Source organism: Pseudophryne corroboree, chromosome 6 (genome assembly GCF_028390025.1).
Source record: "Pseudophryne corroboree isolate aPseCor3 chromosome 6, aPseCor3.hap2, whole genome shotgun sequence".
Taxonomy (NCBI): Eukaryota; Metazoa; Chordata; class Amphibia; order Anura; family Myobatrachidae; genus Pseudophryne; species Pseudophryne corroboree.
Window position 1 is genome coordinate 342,730,545 of NC_086449.1, and position 21,774 is coordinate 342,752,318.

At 45.3% G+C, this 21,774-nt stretch overlaps 1 protein-coding gene across 5 annotated transcripts in view; it reads left to right on the forward strand.

The window, feature by feature from the left end:
• The first annotated feature begins 1,219 nt into the window (after window positions 1-1,219).
• MYO9A (myosin IXA) overlaps window positions 1,220-21,774 on the forward strand; it is a 220,181-nt gene continuing 199,626 nt past the window's right edge. For 3 of the 5 annotated variants that reach the window (XM_063926497.1, XM_063926501.1, XM_063926500.1), the window contains exon 1: window positions 1,221-1,958. The gene's annotated coding sequence lies outside the window, so the exon portion shown is untranslated. Of the gene's footprint in view, window positions 1,959-21,774 lie in introns of all 5 variants that reach the window. The other 2 variants (XM_063926498.1, XM_063926499.1) reach the window with 2 other exon arrangements.

Consider the following 21,774-nt stretch of genomic DNA (forward strand, 5'->3'; position numbering starts at 1 on the left):
TCAGGTGTGGTTTGCAGCATAAAGAAGATTGATTTGAAGTAATGCCATTTTTTTTCATTACTTGATTTAAATGGCTTCTAGATTTCATAATACTAAAATGTCAGGATTTGTCTGCTAAAGTGCATATAGCATAAGGATATGTATGATAGTTTGTACAAGAAAAGGGGGCAAAATCTACAGCTACCACTAACGAAATGTGGCTACTCTGAAAATATGACTCCATGTCTCAGAATTGGGTAAGCTGAAACAAAATCATCACGTTTTAGGTGAAACTTATGAGGAATTATTCCTCCTCCCCAGATAAGAATACTGTCACCTTTTTGAGGACATGCAGGAAGCAAAATGAATTGGGCAGAAGCATGAAAATGATGCTTCCTTCTCACACCAGTGCTCCTTGCACTCCTAAAAAAAGTGTCTGTGTATAAGCCGAACCTAAGAGCACAAAGCACTATTTATAATTCAGAAGCCTATGTACATTGGCCCTCATTCCGAGTTGTTCGCTCGCAAGGCGAATGTAGCAGAGTTACACACGCTAAGCCGCCGCCTACTGGGAGTGAATCTTAGCTTCTTAAAATTGCGACCGATGTATTCGCAATATTGCGATTACTAACTACTTAGCAGTTTCAGAGTAGCTCCAGACTTACTCTGCCTGTGCGATCATTTCAGTGCTTGTCGTTCCTGGTTGACGTCACAAACACACCCAGCGTTCGCCCAGGCACTCCCACCGTTTCCCCGGCCACTCCTGCGTTTTTTCCGGAAACGGTAGCGTTTTCAGCCACACGCCCCTGAAACGCCGTGTTTCCGCCCAGTAACACCCATTTCCTGTCAATCACATTACGTTCGCCGGAGCGAAGAAAAAGCCGTGAGTAAAAATACTTTCTTCATAGTAAAGTTACTTGGCGCAGTCGCAGTGCGAACATTGCGCATGCGTACTAAGCGGATTTTCACTGCGATGCGATGAAAAATACCGAGCGAACAACTCGGAATGAGGGCCATTGTGAAGGCAGTTTCATATTGTGATTATTACTGCCTTGGTGTGCAGTATACGATATATGCCATGGCTGCTGCTGCTGCTGCTGGACATTCTGCGGCTTAGAGGAACGAGGAGCAGCCCTGTCCCTATTGTCACCCGCGTGTCCCTTTGATATCTCCATGTGTACATTTACACCGGCGCTCCCCGCAGCGCCCGCACTCTCCTGTCACTTAGCAGCAGCCTGTGTGTGCGGGAGCACCGTCCCCTCCTCAGGGTCAGCGCTCCCTTCCCAGCGCCTCCGCGTCTTGTGCTGATGGTGGCGAGCACGGGAGGAGGCCGGCGGTGCCCATAATTTGCCGCTCCCTGCCCGGCTGTCTCTGTGTGCCATCCGCGGCTGTCAGGGTTGTCTCTGCGGCTATTAGAGGTCGCCTCTGTCTCAGCGCAGATCCGCGTCTGTGGCCGCTCTCTCTGTCTACCCCTGTAGTAAATCTCTGTCTCTCTCTGAACACGCCTGCTTGGGCTGTTCCCCCACCCCCTCCCCTCTCTCCGCCCTGCAGTCACATCCTGCAGTCTCTGTCTCTCTCCTGCCGCTGTCTCCGGGGTCTCTTCCTGCTGGGATTGGGAGAGACATCTGTGAGCCGTCTCGCCAGGGTCCCCCCTCCCCGCCCAGGCGAGCTGAGTGCCTGCGAGTCCCCGGCCTCTCCAGGCTGTATCTGAGGAAAGGGCCTCCTCCTCCGTCTGTGTAAGGCCCATGCCAGCTCCCTCTGCATGTCTCACCCGGGCTGTGTACGGATTCCCGGCTCCCAGGCCTGAGGTGCCTCTCTTCCCGCTGTCTTTGGATACATCAGCGGGCGTCTCCGGACTGAGCAACCACTATTCTAATGACGTCTCATCAGCCTGAGCTGCCTGGCTGTCTCTTACACCCTCTGGATGTCTCGCCCTGCTGTCAGGACACGGCCTGAGATCTTCGGGAACAGAGAACGGGGTAACTGAGCGTACTATACTGCTGTCAGCGCCGGGTATCCCGCAGTAGCACCGCGCCTGCCACACATCCCGCATCCCTTCCCCCGCCCCACACACTGCCTGCTCCTAATCACCCCAACAGGAGGTGCCATCTCCCCCGGTGCCAGTAACAGCCCCCCTCCCCACAGCACCCACACACCTCCCATCCCGCATACCCGTCCTCTCCCCTGCATCTGGGTCCCAGCCGGCCCATGCCAGGCATTCCCTTTGGGTAATGTGTGTGTGCGGTGCTGCTGTCAGTATGTCCGGTATTTGTGGTATGTCTGGCAATATTTGGAAGGAAGATGGGGCCAGTGCTGCTGAGCCCTATTCACTCAGATGTAGCCTACAGTATTCCAATTATACAGTTCGCATTCTCGGTCCAGTAACTATTTGTAAGCAGAGCAGCAGCATTTTCTGCAGGGGACTGAGCACAATGTTATTATACAAAAACAAAGCAAAACCTCAGCACTTATAGTGGGGGGGAAGAAAACCCCAGTAGCCCAGTGGGATAAAGTCTACAGTTGCATTGCTGGTTGTCTAGCTCTAACATATTCTGTAGCACTTTGCAAAAATAGACATGTTGAACAAGTCAAGATGACAGTACATTAATACTGTATGTGGCGAAACAGAAGATTCCATAGAGCATTAGCTCTGTGACATCCTTTTTTGTCAGTGTAACATTCCTTATACCGTATCTCCTCCTTTTACTCTCTAGAGCCCCACCCTATAGGAAACCCCTTTCTCCATATACACTAACGGGATATAGTTATGTGAAAGACAGTCATACTCAACCCATACTAACTCCTAATAACTTGTCAAATCTTCTCCCAATCCAGAACTACCCTCGTTTATCGTGTGTGTGTGTAAAAAATAAAATAATATATAATTACTACCAGTTATTTATATAGCACACACACATTCCGCAGAACTTTACAGAGAATAATTTGGCAATTCACATCAGTCCCTGCCCCAGTGGAGCTTACATTCTATATTCCCTGCCACATGTACACACACACACACACACACACACAAACACACACACACACACGTTCATTTTTGCTGGGATCCAATTAACCTACCAGAATATTTTTAGATTGTGGGATGAAACCACAGTACCCGAAGGAAACCCACACAAGTATGGGGAGAATATACAAACTCCACACAGTTAGGGCTATGGTGGGAATTTAACCCATGACCTCAGTGTTGTGAGGCAGTAATGCTATCCATTACACCATTCGTACTATATATATATAATATATATATATATATATATATATATATATATATATATATATATATATATATATACATACACACACACACACACACACACACACACACACACACGACGGGGAATGATGAGGCGGCACTCAGAGTCTTGAAACAGTGCATATCAGTTTTAAGCTGTTTCAAGACTGAGTGCTGCCTCATCATTCCCCATCGTTATCCATATGGGTCTTGTCCCTGGAGGAGGGCACCTGAGCAAGTCAGCCCCATAGCCGGGGCAGTGCCCAGTGCCGGAGCATAAAATAGTTTTTATATTTATTTATTTATTTATTTATTTATTTAAAATATACTAATGATAAATATATTTTGTACATTTCAAGCAGGTCAGTTTATTTATTTTTGAATTAGAACTGCTAACTTTCATTTAGTGGTTCTACATTTTATTTATAGCAACAGAGACTCCTTCCTGTTAGAATAAAATGCAGCAAACCTTTTAAGTAATTGTTCAGTAGTCTGCTGTATTGTAATCTCTGTAGCTGTTAACCAGAGATCTGCGTGTTTGCTTGTAATGTTCTTAATCAGCTCTTTTTATGACAAAACATTTCTACTTGGAAATATCAATACAGAGGTTATATGGATGCATTGATTGCATCTCTCCTCTTGCTTGATTCCCACCATTTCAAATGTGTGAAGTGTACATTTAAACACGTGACTGAGTGTGTATACAAGCAGGTGTAATACACGTATACTGATTATCAGTACAGCAACTACAATATTTGTTAGTGTTGAGAATGGAGAGATGGAGTCTAGGCATTTTTTGATTGAGGAATTCTGTTGTGTGGACTTTTGGCTACATCACAGTGATTTTGTGGTCTGTGTGTGTCTGGTGTCATATGGATGAAAGAGAAGATAACGCTTGGTGTGACAGAACAGCCAGTGCAGGAACATCTGTCACTAAAATCTGCCCTGACCCAGATATGTGGAATAGTCCTGATTATGGGAGCAGGAGGCCACAGCCTCTGCAGGCATAACCTCAAATGGTGCCTGCATCACCACGTTACTCATAAGCCTTGTCATTTTATGTAAGTCAGTGCAGAGTTCCACAAGTCTGTTTTGAAGAGTCAAGTGAGGGGTTAATCATGTATTTCAGCGTGTTGCACAAAGCCCTTTTCATGTTGTGGGACGATGACATTTTCAGATGACGGGAGACAAACCCAGGATATCCCATTTCGGGAAAGTGCACTCTCCATCGTTGAGTCACTACAGTACAGTGGCACATCATTTTATGGCAGTGATAGTTCTCCTTTGCAGTCCATTACTGCTATCAGTGAGTCATTTGTTGCCACTGAATGTACCCTCTGGTGCTTTATAAATTGCCATTCACATGTCAAAGGATACTACATGTATTTGTGCTAGTGGTGTTCATGTGTCCTCTTTGGATTACTTGCGTTGCCGATCACACATAACTTAGGGTCAGTGCTGTATAATACAGTGATTGTGTGGATGGAATTTATCATTTGGGTATACTTGGATATATAATGCAACCTTTTTTTCACAAGGTTCGTGTTGCCCAAAACAATACTTTAGCACTGTATAATGATGACTACCAAAATCTTTAACTGTTTTGATTGGGTTATTGACCAGCCAGATGAAAACAAACAAATAAGTAGAAAATTAATGTATAATATTTTCATGGCTTCGTCCTAAGTAGTTCTAATGTCAATGACCCCCTGGTCCTAAATCAAATATATGGAATTATTTCTGGCATATTCTATATGTTATTATGTTGGTTGTTTATTTAAAAGTTAAAATAGAGAAAAACACAAAGTTCAAATGTTATAGTATAAGTGAAATATAAATAGCTGGACATGGAAGTAGGCAATGCAGCTGTATGTTATGAAACCAGCCCAGTAACATCCACAAAACATTTTCAGGAAAAGGAGGAATGAGAAATAAATGGGCAGATTTAACAATGAGGGATATTCTTATCACTCTTTGTGAATGAGAAATGGTGCTCCAGCCAATCAGCTCTTGTCACGTGTTTGAAAAATGACACTTAGCAGCTGATTGTCTGGAGCACCATTTATCATTCGTAACGTGTGATAACAAGAATATCACTAGTTGTTACATCTACCCTAAAGTTCAGAGTGGGCATAACAGCAGACATACGCTATAGTTTTAATAACATTGTATGCAGGTGCGACTTTGCAGGGTTCCTATCTTGGTAACAATACGGATGCGCAAAATAAAATGAAGTCTGGTTTTGATATCTAGCGATCAGGCTCTTCCTTATATAAGACGTGGACATGATTGTATAATGTATGTAACCTGTTTCATCTTTGTGTAAATGACAATTCATTTGACTATATTTGTCCGAAGGCCATTCATGTAATGTCTACAGATAACAAGCAGGCTGTGTCTCTGACATTTGCCGTTGTCACCTAGGTATATACATGTGTTCATATAGCAATTTTTTGTATTATCTTGTTATTTTGTGCATTGTCCATATGTCACCCTGGTTGTGTCTCAGCATCTGTTTCCCTGTGGTTTACTAGTAGCTTATCTGTAAAATGAGCAGTTTTGCGACACTCTTTAATCATAATATTAAATGTTCCAAAGTTTTCTAGGATCCTATTGTAGACCTCTTATAATTAGATGATTTGGGCTATGTCTCCTATTAATTATGCTAGTCTTTTTATCCCCATATTATTTTAATTAAAATGCAGCTGTTCCGGTCTTTACAATAGTTCTGTGCTAATGTTATTTCTCTGACGTCCTAGTGGATGCTGGGAACTCCGTAAGGACCATGGGGAATAGCGGGCTCCGAAGGAGACTGGGCACTCTAAGAAAGAATTAGGACTACCTGGTGTGCACTGGCTCCTCCCTCTATGCCCCTCCTCCAGAACTCAGTTAGAATCTGTGCCCGGCTCGAGCTGGATGCACACTAGGGGCTCTCCTGAGCTTCTAGAAAAGAAAGTATATTTAGGTTTTTTATTTTCAGTGAGATCTGCTGGCAACAGACTCACTGCTACGAGGGACTTAGGGGAGAGAAGCGAACCTACCTGCTTGCAGCTAGCTTGGGCTTCTAGGCTACTGGACACCATTAGCTCCAGAGGGATCGAACACAGGCCCAGCCTCGGTCGTCCGGTCCCGGAGCCGCGCCGCCGTCCCCCTTGCAGAGCCAGAAGCAAGAAGACGTCCAGGAAATCGGCGGCTGAAGACTCCGGTCTTCATTAAGGTAGCGCACAGCACTGCAGCTGTGCGCCATTGCTCCCCTTGCACACCTCACACTCCGGTCACTGATGGGTGCAGGGCGCTGGGGGGGGGCGCCCTGGGCTGCAATAAGGTTACCTTACATTGGCAAAAATACACATAATATAGTCATTAAGACTATATATGTGTAAAATCCCCTGCCATATTTCCATAAAAAAAGCGGGAGAAGTCTGCCGTGAAGGGGGCGGGGCTATCTCCCTCAGCACACTGGCGCCATTTCCTCACAGCTCCGCTGGAAGGACGCTCCCCAGGCTCTCCCCTGCAGTTTCCAGGCTCAATAGGGTAAAAAAGAGAGGGGGGGGGGCACTAAATTTAGGCGCAAATAATATATATATAGCTGCTATAGGGTAAAATCACTCATTATAGTGTACATCCCTGTGATTTATAGCGCTGTGGTGTGTGCTGGCATACTCTCTCTCTGTCTCCCCAAAGGACTTTGTGGGGTCCTGTCCTCAGTCAGAGCATTCCCTGTGTGTGTGTGCGGAGTGTCGGTACGCCTGTGTCGACATGTTTGATGTGGAGGCTTATGTGGAGGCGGAGCAGGTGCCGATAAATGTGATGTCACCCCCTGCGGGGTCGACACCTGAGTGGATGGATATGTGGAAGGAATTACGTGACAGTGTCAACTCCTTACATAAGAGGTTTGATGACATAGCAGATGTGGGACAGCCGGCTTCTCAGTCCGTGCCTGCCCAGGCGTCTCAAAAGCCATCAGGGGCTCAAAAACGCCCGCTACCTCAGATGGCAGACACAGATGTTGACACGGATACTGACTCCAGTGTCGACGACGATGAGACTAGTGTACATTCCAATAGGGCCATCCGTTACATGATTACGGCAATGAAAAATGTGTTGCACATTTCTGACATTAACCCTGGTACCACAAAAAAGGGTATTATGTTTGGGGAGAAAAAGCAACCTGTGGTTTTTCCCCCTTCTGAAGAGTTAAATGAAGTGTGTGATGAAGCGTGGCTTTCCCCCGATAAGAAACTGGTAATTTCCAAAAAGTTACTAAGGGCGTACCCTTTCCCGCCAGAGGATAGGATACGTTGGGAGACATCCCCTAGGGTGGATAAAGCGCTCACACGCTTGTCAAAGAAGGTGGCGCTACCGTCCCCGGATACGGCCGCCCTAAAGGAGCCTGCGGATAGAAAGCAGGAGGCTATCCTGAAGTCTGTATATACACACTCGGGTATTATACTGAGACCGGCTATTGCTTCAGCATGGATGTGCAGTGCTGCAGCTGCGTGGTCAGATTCCCTGTCTGATAACATTGATACTCTTGACAGGGACACTATATTGCTAACTGTAGAGCATATTAAAGACGTAGTCTTATACATGAGAGATGCACAGAGGGATATTTGCCAACTGGTATCTAGAATAAATGCAATGTCCATTTCTGCCAGGAGAGTATTATGGACTCGGCAGTGGACAGGTGATGCGGATTCTAAAAGGCACATGGAGGTTTTGCCTTACAAGGGTGAGGAATTATTTGGGGATGGTCTCTCGGACCTCGTTTCCACAGCGACGGCTGGGAAGTCGACATTTTTACCCCATGTTCCCTCACAGCCAAAGAAAGCACCGTATTATCAGGTACAGTCCTTTCTGCCCAGAGGCAGAGGTAGGGGGAAAAAGCTGCACCAAACAGCAAGTTCCCAGGAACAAAAGTCCTCTCCCGCTTCCTCTAAGTCCACCGCATGACGCTGGGGCTCCACAGGTGGAGCCAGGTGCGGTGGGGGCCCGTCTCCGGAACTTCAGTGACCAGTGGGTTCGCTCACGGGTGGATCCCTGGATTCTACAAGTGGTATCTCAGGGGTACAAGCTGGAATTCGAGACGTCTCCCCCTCGCCGTTTCCTCAAATCAGCCTTGCCAACTACTCTCCTAGACAGGGAGGCGGTGCTGGAGGCGATTTACAAGCTGTACTCCCAGCAGGTGATAACCAAAGTACCCCTCCTTCAACAGGGACGGGGTTACTATTCCACAATGTTTGTGGTACCGAAACCGGACGGTTCGGTGAGACCCATTTTAAATTTGAAATCCTTGAACACTTTTATATAAGAAGGTTCAAGTTCAAAATGGAATCGCTCAGGGCGGTTATTGCAAGCCTGGACGAAGGGGATTACATCGTATCACTGGACATCAAGGATGCTTACCTGCATGTCCCCATTTACCCTCCTCACCAGGAGTACCTCAGATTTGTGGTACAGGACTGTCATTACCAATTCCAGACGTTGCCGTTTTGTCTGTCCACGGCACCAAGGGTATTTACCAAGGTAATGGCCGAAATGATGATACTCCTTCGAAAAAAGGGAGTTATAATTATCCCGTACTTGGACGATCTCCTTTATAAAGGCGAAGTCCAGGGAACAGTTGTTGATCGGAGTAGCACTAGCTCGGGAAGTGCTACAACAGCACGGCTGGATCCTGAATATTCCAAAGTCGCAGCTGGTTCCTACAACGCGTCTACTGTTCATGGGGATGGTTCTGGACACAGAACAGAAAAAGGTGTTTCTCCCGGAGGAGAAGGCCAAGGAGTTGTCATCTCTAGTCAGAGACCTCCTAAAACCAAAACAGGTGTCGGTGCACCACTACACGCGAGTCCTGGGAAAGATGGTAGCTTCTTACGAAGCAATTCCATTCGGAAGGTTCCATGCAAGGATCTTTCAGTGGGATCTGTTGGACAAATGGTCCGGATCGCATCTTCAGATGCATCGGCTGATAACCCTGTCTCCAAGGACCAGGGTGTCGCTGTTGTGGTGGCTGCAGAGTGCTCATCTTCTAGAGGGCCGCAGATTCGGCATACAGGACTGGATCCTGGTGACCACGGATGCCAGCCTTCGAGGTTGGGGGGCAGTCACACAGGGAAGAAACTTCCAAGGACTATGGACGAGTCAGGAGACTTTCCTACACATAAATATTCTGGAACTAAGGGCCATTAACAATGCCCTAAGTCAGGCAAGACCCCTGCTTCAACACCAGCCGGTGCTGATCCAGTCAGACAACATCACGGCGGTCGCCCATGTAAACCGTCAGGGCGGCACAAGAAGCAGGATGGCGATGGCAGAAGCCACAAGGATTCTCCGATGGGCGGAAAATCATCTGTTAGCACTGTCAGCAGTGTTCATTCCGGGAGTGGACAACTGGGAAGCAGACTTCCTCAGCAGGCACGACCTCCACCCGGGAGAGTGGGGACTTCATCCAGAAGTCTTCCAAATGATTGTACACCGTTGGGAAAGGCCACAGGTGGACATGATGGCGTCCCGCCTCAACAAAAAGCTAAAAAGATATTGCGCCAGGTCAAGGGACCCTCAGGCGATAGCTGTGGACGCTCTAGTGACACCGTGGGTGTACCAGTCGGTTTATGTGTTCCCTCCTCTGCCTCTCATACCCAAGGTACTGAGAATAATAAGAAGGAGAGGAGTAAGAACTATACTTGTGGTTCCGGATTGGCCAAGAAGAGCTTGGTACCCAGAACTTCAAGAAATAATCTCAGAGGACCCATGGCCTCTGCCGCTCAGACAGGACCTGCTGCAGCAGGGGCACTGTCTGTTCCAAGACTTACCGCGGCTGCGTTTGACGGCATGGCGGTTGAACACCGGATCCTAAAAGAAAAGGGCATTCCGGAGGAAGTCATTCCTACGCTGATTAAAGCTAGGAAAGATGTGACCATACGACATTATCACCGCATATGGCGAAAATATGTTTCTTGGTGTGAGGCCAGGAAGGCCCCAACGGAGGAATTTCAGCTCGGTCGATTTCTGCACTTCCTACAGTCAGGAGTGACTATGGGCCTAAAATTGGGTTCCATTAAGGTCCAGATCTCGGCTCTGTCGATTTTCTTCCAAAAAGAACTGGCTTCACTGCCTGAAGTTCAGACTTTTGTTAAAGGAGTGCTGCATATTCAGCCCCCTTTTGTGCCTCCAGTGGCACCGTGGGATCTCAACGTGGTGTTGGATTTCCTAAAGTCGCATTGGTTTGAGCCACTTAAAACCGTGGAGCTAAAATACCTCACATGGAAAGTGGTCATGCTGTTGGCCTTGGCGTCGGCCAGGCGTGTATCAGAATTGGCGGCTTTGTCTTGTAAAAGCCCTTATCTGATTTTTCATATGGATAGGGCGGAATTGAGGACTCGTTCCCAATTCCTCCCTAAGGTGGTTTCAGCTTTTAATGTGAACCAACCTATTGTGGTGTCTGCGGCTACTCGGGACTTCGAGGATTCCAAGTTACTGGACGTAGTCAGGGCCCTAAAAATATATGTTTCCAGGACGGCTGGAGTCAGGAAAACTGACTCGCTATTTATCCTGTATGCACCCAACAAGCTGGGTGCTCCTGCTTCGAAGCAGACTATTGCTCACTGGATCTGTAGCACGATTCAGCTTGCACATTCTGCGGCTGGACTGCCGCATCCTAAATCTGTAAAAGCCTATTCCACGAGGAAAGTGGGCTCTTCTTGGGCGGCTGCCCGAGGGGTCTCGGCTTTACAACTTTGCCGAGCTGCTACTTGGTCGGGTTCAAACACATTTGCAAAATTCTACAAGTTTGATACCCTGGCTGAGGAGGACCTTGAGTTTGCTCATTCGGTGCTGCAGAGTCATCCGCACTCTCCCGCCCGTTTGGGAGCTTTGGTATAATCCCCATGGTCCTTACGGAGTTCCCAGCATCCACTAGGACGTCAGAGAAAATAAGAATTTACTCACCGGTAATTCTATTTCTCGTAGTCCGTAGTGGATGCTGGGCGCCCATCCCAAGTGCGGATTGTCTGCAATACTTGTATATAGTTATTGCCTAACTAAAGGGTTATTGTTATGAGCCATCTGTTCGTGAGGATTAGTTTTTGTTCATACTGTTAACTGGATATAGTATCACGAGTTGTACGGTGTGATTGGTGTGGCTGGTATGAGTCTTACCCGGGATTCCAAATCCCTTCCTTATTGTGTCAGCTCTTCCGGGCACAGTTTCCTTAACTGAGGTCTGGAGGAGGGGCATAGAGGGAGGAGCCAGTGCACACCAGGTAGTCCTAATTCTTTTTTAGAGTGCCCAGTCTCCTTCGGAGCCCGCTATTCCCCATGGTCCTTACGGAGTTCCCAGCATCCACTACGGACTACGAGAAATAGAATTACTGGTGAGTAAATTCTTATTATTTTATAGTATATTTCTTTATTTTTAGCCACTCTAATACATTATGATATTGTTCATCAATCTAGTTACTTTGCAAAGCATCACGTTCTTCAGCCCTATACAGAATAATAGTAGGACAATGCAAATCTACTTTTTTATAACAATACATTGCTAACCGAACATGAGTGGACCTTGACCTATAGATCCTAAATTCATATGCATGCCAGTCTTGGTGAGTGGGGTATGAGGCAGTGTCTGTGGCCTTTGATTTCAAGTTGCAATAAGCAATTCACTGTGTTACCCTAATTTCTGTGTCAATCTCTATTCCACACTGTCACATGTGCTATGCTGGTGAATGTCATTCCATTGTGTGACCCATATGACACATCACATACTACGCCCATCTGTCATCCTGGAATGTCGGCTATAAGCTGTAAAAAATATTGGGTGGTTGGCAAAAACAAATCTGTAACAAAGTTATACTAAAACAATATTACATGTTATACTGATGTGACAATTTTATGTGTGCACTTATATAACAATGTTAACAGGTAAAGAATTGTAAAAAAATCGCATGTACTGAATGTGGTGTTGACGTCATGTCAGACATGAAAGAAACATTAAAAGCTTCATACTCTTGAATAACTCATTTTGAATTTTTGTAATTGCAGTAGATAATTATCCAAACCTTAAATAGAACTTATTTATAAGGTTTATTATTGTTTTTTGAACTCCTAGTGAAATATGTTGGAATAGTGTACAGGCACAGAATGGAATCGGAGGTGAACATGGATATTTTCCGTAGACGGCAAACATAACCACTACACATGAATCAAATGTCATATTGTCTCTTAATGTTAGGTGGATTTTCTGCCATTGCGTAGCCCATGCAGAATGCTTTCTCCATACATAATGTTCACATGAATCATTGTAAATATCAGGTTGTGGTGAGACCACAGGTTACACTTAGTGACCGATACAGGTAATAGTAAGCGTTACAGTTAGTGACTGATGCAGGCAATAGTAACACTTACAATTGCCTGCATCAGTCACTAAATGTAAAGGGCCCCATACACTTATCCGACCGCATGTCGGAGACGATCGCAGGCGATCACCCTGGCAGCCTCCCGGGGGGCAAGATTGCCCAAGATACATCGGATGCTGTCTTTTTGCATCCGATGTATCCTGGGCGATCCCAGCCATGCCCCCAGGTCGGACCAGATTGAATGTGCAGCACATTCAATCTGGAGGATCAGATCCGATGCTCGCGGGAACGCGCATCAGATCGGACCGGAGACACCTCAAAAATGCCAGATTTCACCCAATATATCGGGCTGAATGCCCGAATTGGGCTGAAATCGGGCATAATCTCTCTAGTGTATGGGACCCTTAACACTTACAATTGCCTGCATCAGTCACTAAATGTAAGTGTTAAGGCCCGTACACACTGGTCGATATATCGGCCGTTCTCCTGAACGGCCGATATGTCGCGGGACCGTCGGCCAGTGTGTACGGCCGATACGTCTGTGAACTCCGTCGTTCACAGACGTATCGCGTCGGCCGCGCAGCACAGCCGACGGCCAATATATCTACCGATATATTGGCGCGTCGCTGTGTGTGTACGGGGCGGTCGGCCTACCGCCCGTACACATGCTGCGGCGGCCGGCGGTGATTGACAGTTCATGACGTCAGTCCCCGACGGATCGAGCAGTGTGTATGCTGAACACACTGCTCGATCCGTCCATAGATATATCTGCAGAACAATTGATCTGCAGATATATCTGTTAGTGTGTACCCACCTTCACACTTAGTGACTGATGCAGGCAATAGCAAATAATTTAAAACAATTAAAAAATAGTGAATTGGCAGCATCTGTGGTCTGAGTGCAGGTAACAGTCAGCCATTTGCAAAAACAAACAAACACAGGGAGCTAAATAGTAGAGAGTTGCAAATGATTGACAGTTGCCTCTGCTCAGACCATAGATGCTGTATTATTCTAAAAAATAAATAGGTAAACCTGGGCAACATGGCCATTTAAAAAATCCTTAACTCACTCCGTTTCTGAACAACCTATGGTTGTTTCCACTGTTACAGGGAGACCATGAGTGTGAGGTCCTCCCTGCAGTAGTGAAAAGCAGCCCCAGGATGGTGACTGTAGGGAGACAGGCTATAAGAAAAAAATAATAATAATAATAATAATTCCCTTTCATCCCTCGAAGAGGATACCATGTCTGTACTGAAAAGCATTTAGATTCCTCATGACTGACTCCCTTGAGCAGTTGGGACTGATATAGTTAACGAGATGTAATTAAAAAGACTCCCAAACCTATGTTCACAACTTTATTAAATATAAAATAAAATATTCTTGATTCTAGGGGGGGAATTCAAATGTTTGAAAAGTCAGTTGGGTGTCTGTTTTTTCCTATCTAATAGACTGGAAAAAACAGACACCCAACCGACTTTTCAAACATTTGAATCTCCCCCTAAATCTGAAATAGTCCATATTGAAAAGTAAACAAACTTCCGTAGAAATAAATCCCTTCAAATACAACATACCCGCTCACAAAGAACATCCAATGCAAAAGGTCTATGGGGGTAATTCAGAGTTGATCGCAGCAGCAAATTTGTTAGCAGTTGGGCAAAACCATGGGGGTCATTCCGACCTGTTCGCACGCTGCCATTTTTCGCAGCGCAGCGATCAGGTCACTACTGCGCATGTGTATGCACCGCAATGCACAGGTGTGTCATACGGGTACAAAGCGGATCGTTGCTGAGCGACGGATTTAACGAAGAATCCATTCGCACAAGAAGATTGACAGGAAGAAGGCGTTTATGGGTGTCAACTGACCGTTTTCTGGGAGTGTTTGGAAAAACGCAGGCGTGTCCAAGGGTTTGCAGGGCGGGTGTCTGATGTCAATTCCGGGACCAGACAGGCTGAAGTGATCGCAAGCGCTGAATAAGTTCAGACCTACTCAGAAACTGCACAAAATGTTTTTGCAGAGCTCGGCTGCACAGGCGTTCGCACACTTGCAAAGCGAAAATAAAGTATAGGCGGCGACTATCTGAGCGCAGTGCTGCAAAAAGTAGCCAGCGAGAGATCAACTCGGATTGACCCCTCATGTGCACTGCAGGTGTGGCAGATATAACATGTGCAGAGAGTTAGATTTGGGTGAGGCAGGGTAAATACTGGCTGCTTTATTTTCCCACTGCAATTTAGATTTCAGTTTGAACACACCCCACCCAAATCTAACTCTCTCTGCACATGTTATATCTGCCCCCCCTCCCCCCCTGCAGTGCACATGGGGGGTAATTCCAAGTTGATCGCAGCAGGAAAGTTTTTAGCAGTTGGGTAAAACCATGTGCACTGCAGGGGAGGAAGATATAACATGTGCAGAATGAGTTAGATTTGGGTGGGTTATTTTGTTTCTGTGCAGGGTAAATACTGGCTGCTTTATTTTTACACTGCAATTTAGATTTCAGATTGAACCCACCACACCCAAATCTAACTCTTTCTGCACATGTTATATCTGCCCCCCTGCAGTGCACATGGTTTTGCCCAACTACTAACAGAATTCCTGCTGCGATCAACTTGGAATTACTCCCATGGTTTTGCCCAACTGCTAACAAATTTGCTGCTGCGATCAACTCTGAATTAGGCCCAATGATCGTATGCACAGTAACTGGGACTACCCTTAACCATCAGTCACATGCTGGCCACTAGTGACTGGCAAATGGTAAAGGGGAGTCCATCATTCGGAGTGAGTGGCTGGGTCTTTTTTTTTTTTTTTTTTCTTTCTTTTTCTTTGTTTGCGGTCAGATTGCCTATTTTTTGTGTTTGAAATTTTTTTTTCTTTTTTTATTCAATAAAATGTTGAACTAGGTATTTGAGAAGTCTTGGATTCAAATGAATCATATTTTTAAATTGTATGTGTGTTAGGTTTGTAATATTTACTCTTCTGATATAATGATCGATCAGAGTTATTAGCGACACCATTTATTATAGCCAGTCCAGGGATCCTAATCTTGCTATTTGCAGTATATTTTGGTTTGTGATAGTGTTTGGAATGCATCTTGTTCTATCCACATGCTATTCCCATGGGTAAGCACATGTTGGAAGCCTAACGGGAGCACCAAGTTAACTCCAAATGCTAGAAATAACCCTAGTAACAAAAGTGTATCAAATGCATGTTCACTCATTTTACTAGAGCTAAGAAAAACAACCAACAAAAAAAAGTGCTAGTGCAACGGCAGTGAAACAAGATCTAATATATTTGATTGGCTATGTTTTTAAGAGCTGAATAAAATGGTTTACACTTAGCTAAATACTGTATGTCCATCATACTTTTGTTCAGTCGCCTATAGCAGAGTGCCATGTGCTGAAGGAGAAAAAAGTAACTTACATCATAGCCTTGTTGCTTTGAAGAAGTACACTGGGGCTGATGTACAGTGGTGTGTTGTTTGCATTCAAAGAGCAGACCTAAAATCTCCCCAGAAAAAAAAATATTTTTCAGAGTTGGACGTATCTCAAAATGTGCCCAGCTTTGCAAGGGTTCAGTAGAGTTCATTCTACCACCCTGCACCTTTCAAAACATGTGGAGTTCCTCTATTTTGCCTATGGTGTCGCTCCCTGCTTTGGTGCTTCTAGATGATGCAGACCAGAGTGTGCTAGAAGCACCACAGCAAAGAGCGACACCACAGGCAGGAAAGAGGAACTGCACGGTTTTGAAAGGTGAAGGGTGCTAGAATGAACGCTAGCTAGCATATGTTAGGAGAAAACAGTAGTAATATATGCACCAGGCTTATGCCAGGAGAAAATGTTAAGTCTGTGCACCAGGTTTATGCCAGGGCGGGTGTCTGGCATGTGGGCAGGGCGGGTGTCTGACTTGTGGCTTGATCGTGTCAGTCATAAAAGCAATAGGTATATTACCCAATACGGACATAATATATTACTTAAAGAAGTCTATCTATCTATCTATCTATCTATCTATCTATCTATCTATCTATCTATCTATCTATCTATCTATCTATCTATCTATCTATCTATCTATCTCCACAGTGTAAGCAATAAATAATAAAGATGCATTATTTATTATGTAAAGTAGAATTAGATACATATGCAAATACTAAAGTACTGATTCAATTCAAATAAAGACAAACATCTGTTGTCTACCTTTTTGAAAAATCAGATGTCAAATCTTCTTTGTGCCGCAGACGAAATGCATATCTTGATTAAATAATGCAAATTGACTGCAGAAGCTATTTTAATAATTTATACTTTATAAATCTTGTGTAGCATAAGTGGAAGTGATCGTGTGCACTTAGCTAATTAGAAGTGGCTGACCAGCCACATCCTCCTCATCAATGTGCATTTTGCACCAGGTGTCAAGCACCTGCAATGTTTGTCTCCCAATGGGGTGAGTACAAAATACTGGCAGTCAGAATCCCAACACATGTCTGTAAGTATTTTTACCCTATTCCTACCCTACCCCTCCCGCTGCCTAACCATCCCGTCCCCCCACAGCCTAACCTCAACTTCCCGAAACCTAGCCCTAACCCACCCCCTAGTGCCTAACCCTAATCCGGGTACTTACCTCTGGGATGTGTGGAATCTAGCCGTTGTGATCCCGCTGTCGGTCTTCTGACTGTTGATATCCCAACTGCTGGTGTTTTGACCGGTTCCCTTCCCAATTTCAGGCCTAATATCTCCCCAACTCAAAGGTTTATATTTCGAACCTGCAGCAGATCTCTTTGGGACACTGACTGAAGCTAGATACACGCCTGTAAAATCACCGTCCCGTGCTTTTGATTTCTGACCCATTCACAAAATATTGCAAGAGTGAATACACACCTTCCATCAGGTTTTATCGGATGAAAACAGGTCGCAATAAAAGATCATGTGTAGTTTAGTTTTTAGATTTGATGGTACAATATCGGACAAAAAGTGTAGTGTGTACATACGTACTGCCAACGGTTCTACATATGCTGCTGCAGCCTTTGTCTTTTCAGCCAATATTTTAGACAAATAGGGTTGGAGATTGTAAGTTAGATTGTACAGCTTTGTATGCGTGTATTAGCATTGCGGTTTGGATTTCCGATCATGCGTAAAATCACATTGCAAGTGTGATTGTGCAGGTGTGTACCAAGCTTTAAACATATGGGAGGTGTTGCAGCTGGAGGGAGTGGGTTGGTTATAATTAGGCTTACCATACTATCCCTTTAAACCGGGACGCACATGAATTACACAGGTTCTGTGGCTGATTAAAACCAGGTGAAACTGAGGCTTGAATAAAGCCAGCCACAGAACCTGTGCAGTTTAAATGGATAGTATGGTAAGCGTAGTTGTAATTGACATTTTAATAAATATGCAATGGAACATTAGGTTAACACAGAACAATGTATTTTACATTTATGGTTCATATTTAGAAATTTCAATTTTATGATGTATTGGTTCTTTTAAAAACAAAAAAACAGCTATTTCTTTTAAAATGGACTTTCACGATGTGAAATCCTAAGTGGTTTGTAGCTGCAATGCAAATCGCTGCAATTAAATATACAGTGGTAGAAAGCTGTCTTGTATTTTAGAGTGTCATCCCAACCATGCTTTTGTTGTATTTTTTTCTGCTGCTAGATACTTTTAGGTATCTATACTTGTACAGAACTTAACATTTTCTGCCTTTATAGCACAGGAGCCTAGTTGAACAAAAGAGCACTCTGTTCCTGCAGGCAAAAGATCTATTGGCATTACCAAACAGCTATAATTATTTTACAAAGAGTATGTTGAGATTTCTACTAAAGTAAAAAAGAGCTGTTTCAATGAAGAACACCTAAACAATAATCAGAGCCGTGAGGCCACTATTACATTCTACAAGATTCCCCTGTAATGAGAATTGATACAATTTCCTTGAGAACAGAAGCACCACTCTAGTAAATTATTATTATTATCACATGAGAATAAGATAACATCTAGCTGCTTACCCCCACAGCACCTACAGCAAAGTGGCTACACACCTGCACTGTTGTGTCATGAAAACAGCTGGTGTTAGGGGACGGACTGACTTCTAAATAAGCCGTATATGTGTGTGTATATATATATATATATATATATATATATATATATATATATATATATATATCATGCAGCGTCCGGCACTCCAAATAATCAAACAAGCAACAAGCCGGGTGCCCTCCTCTGGTTATGCAACAGTCTGAAGAGATTATAGGCGGCACTCACGGACTCACTCAAAAACAACCTGGAACCCCCAAGTCTGCTTACAACGTTTCGGATTTTAATATCCTTCGTCAGGTAACAAAACGTTTTGTTACCTGACGAAGGATATTAAAATCCGAAACGTTGTAAGCAGACTTGGGGGTTACAGGTCGTTTTTGAGTGAGTCCGTGAGTGCCGCCTATAATCTCTTCAGACTATATATATATATATATATATATATATACACACACACACACACACACACACACACACACACACACACACACACACACACACACACACACACACACACACACACACACACACTATGCAATGTACCCGGCACTCCACCTTGTATTATGCTGGTTCTGGTGCCCTCATAAATAAAGCATGTACAATCAAGGATGCGGCACTCACGAACACTTTGTAAAGAATCACAGACACCGGTTGAGGTATGATCAACGTTTCAATCCTTTACGGATTTTCGTCAGGAACAAACAAACCTGACGGAAATCCGTAAAGGATTGAAACGTTGATCATACCTCAACCAGTGTCTGTGATTCTTTACAAAGTGTTCGTGAGTGCCGCATCCTTGATTGTACATATATATAGATATATATTATATTATTTATATTTCTCTAACGTCCTAGTGGATGCTGGGGACTCCGTAAGGACCATGGGAATAGATGGGCTCCGCAGGAGACATGGGCACTTTAAGAAAGAATTTAGGTTCTGGTGTGCTCTGGCTCCTCCCTCTATGCCCCTCCTCCAGACCTCAGTTTGATACTGTGCCCAGACGAGCTGGGTGCTTTTCAGTGAGCTCTCCTGAGTTTGCTGAGAGAAAGTATTATGTTAGTTTTTTTATTTTCAGGGAGCTCTGCTGGCAACAGACTCCCTGCATCGTGGGACAGAGGGGAGAGAAGCAGCCCTGCTCTCTGAAGCTAGGTCCTGCTTCTTAGGCTACTGGACACCATTAGCTCCAGAGGGATCGTACGCAGGATCTCACCCTCGTCGTCCGATCCCAGAGCCGCGCCGCCGTCCCCATCGCAGAGCCGGAAGACAGAAGCCGAATGAGTATGAGAAGCAAGAAGACTTCAAATCGGTGGCAGAAGACTCCGTTCTTCACTGAGGTAACGCACAGCACTGCAGCTGTGCGCCATTGCTCCCACACACATCACATACTCCGGTAACTGTAAGGGTGCAGGGCGCAGGGGGGGCGCCCTGGGCAGCAATTGGAACCTCTTTGGCAAAAGTTTAGCATATATACAGTTGGGCACTGTATATATGTATGAGCCCCCGCCAAAAATTGGACATTTAAGCGCGACAGAAGCCCGCAGCTGAGGGGGCGGGGCTTCTTCCTCAGCACTCACCAGCGCCATTTTTTCTCCACAGCTCCGCTGGGAGGAAGCTCCCCAGGCTCTCCCCTGCAGATACACGGTAGAAGAGGGTAAAAAGAGAGGAGGGGCACATAATTAGGCGCAAAAATCAATATAAACAGCAGCTACTGGGTTAACATTAAGTTACTGTGTTATTCCTGGGTTTATAGCGCTGGGGTGTGTGCTGGCATACTCTCTCTCTGTCTCTCCAAAGGGCCTTGTGGGGGAACTGTCTTCAAAAAGGGCATTCCCTGTGTGTGTGGTGTGTCGGTACGCTTGTGTCGACATGTTTGACGAGGAAGGCTATGTGGAAGCAGAGCGGGAGCTAATGAATGTGGTTTCTCCGCCGACACCTGATTGGATGGATATGTGGAAGGTTTTAAATGTTAATGTTAATTCCTTGCATAAAAGGTTAGAAAAAGCTGAAGCCTCAGGACAGTCAGGGTCTCAACCCGTGCCTGATCCAATGTCGCAGAGGCCGTCAGGGTCTCAGAAGCGCCCACTATCCTAAATTGTTGACACAGATACCGACATGGATTCTGACTCCAGTGTCTATTACGATGATGCAAAGTTACAGCCTAAATTGGCTAAATCCATCCGTTATATGATTATAGCAATTAAGGATGTGTTGCACATCACAGAGGAAACCCCAGTCCCTGACAAGAGGGTATATATGTATGGGGAAAAGAAGCCGGAGGTAACCTTTCCCCCCCTCACACGAGCTAAATAAGTTATGTGAAAAGGCTTGGGAATCTCCAGATAAAAAACTGCAGATCTCCAAAAGGATTCTTATGGCGTATCCTTTCCCGCCAACGGACAGGTTACGCTGGGAATCCTCCCCTAAGGTGGACAAAGCTTTAACACGCTTATCCAAGAAGGTAGCCCTGCCGTCACAGGTTACGGCTACCCTCAAAGATGCTGCGGATCGCAAACAGGAGGTTACCCTGAAGTCCATTTATACACATTCGGGTACCTTGCTGAGGCCGGCGATCGCGTCGGCCTGGGTGTGTAGTGCTGTAGCAGCATGGACGGATACCTTCTCTGAGGACATTGAGACCTTAGACAAGGATACTATATTGTTGACCTTGGGGTATATTAAAGACGCTGTCCTATATATGAGAGATGCTCAAAGAGACATTAGTCTACTGGGTTCTAGAATAAATGCTATGTCCATTTCTGCCAGAAGGGTCCTGTGGACTCGGCAATGGACAGGTGATGCCGACTCATAAAGGCATATGGAGGTTTCTCTAACGTCCTAGTGGATGCTGGGGACTCCGTAAGGACCATGGGGAATAGCGGCTCCGCAGGAGACTGGGCACAGCTAAGAAAGAATTAGGACTACCTGGTGTGCACTGGCTCCTCCCACTATGACCCTCCTCCAGACTTCAGTTAGAATCCTGTGCCCGGCCGAGCTGGATGCACACTAGGGGCTCTCCTGAGCTCCTAGAAAGAAAGTATATGTTAGGTTTTTTACTTTACAGTGAGATCTGCTGGCAACAGACTCACTGCAGCGAGGGACTAAGGGGAGAAGAAGCGAATCTACCTAACTGGTGGTAGCTTGGGCTTCTTAGGCTACTGGACACCATTAGCTCCA